We start from the raw sequence: 717 nt of genomic DNA on the forward strand, positions 1-717 counted from the left end.
GTGATCTGCTGCAGGGAGAAGAAATGAGAAAAAAAAATAGATGAAATCAAGTGGAGTAGAACAAATTAAAAAACACCAGCCCCTCTCACTCATTCCCTCCTCTGAGCACATCCCTGGCCCCCCACACACTCATTCCCCCCTCCCTAACCCCTCCGAGCACATCTCTGGCCCCCACACACTGATTCCCCCCCTCCAAGCACATCTCTAGCCCCCACATCCTCATTCCCCTCTCCCCACCCCCTCCAAGCACATCCCTGCCCCCCACACTCTCATTACCCCCTCCCTACCCCCTCCGAGCACATCCCTGGCCCCCACACTCTCATTCCCCCCTCCCTACCCCCTCCGAGCACATCCCTGGCCCCCACACACTCATTCCCCCCTCCCTATCCCCTCTGAGCACATCCTTGGCCCCCACACTCTCATTCCCCCCTCCCTACCCCCTCCGAGCACAACTCTGGCCCCCCACACACTGATTTCCCCCCTCCGAGCACATCTCTGGCCCCCCACACACTCATTCCCTTCTCCCTACCCACTCTGAGCACATCTCTGGCCCCCACATTCTCATTCCCCTCTCCCAACATACTAATCCCTCCCCTCCTGACACCTGGCTGTAGCTGCACAATCTGAAGATTCCTTGCTGTTGCTTGCTGCTGGCCTTCCTGTTCCAGGTCTGCCCACGTGCGATGCTGTGCACTGCATGCCGTGCTGGAAGGACGC

Source organism: Rhinatrema bivittatum, chromosome 1 (genome assembly GCF_901001135.1).
Source record: "Rhinatrema bivittatum chromosome 1, aRhiBiv1.1, whole genome shotgun sequence".
Taxonomy (NCBI): domain Eukaryota; kingdom Metazoa; phylum Chordata; class Amphibia; order Gymnophiona; family Rhinatrematidae; genus Rhinatrema; species Rhinatrema bivittatum.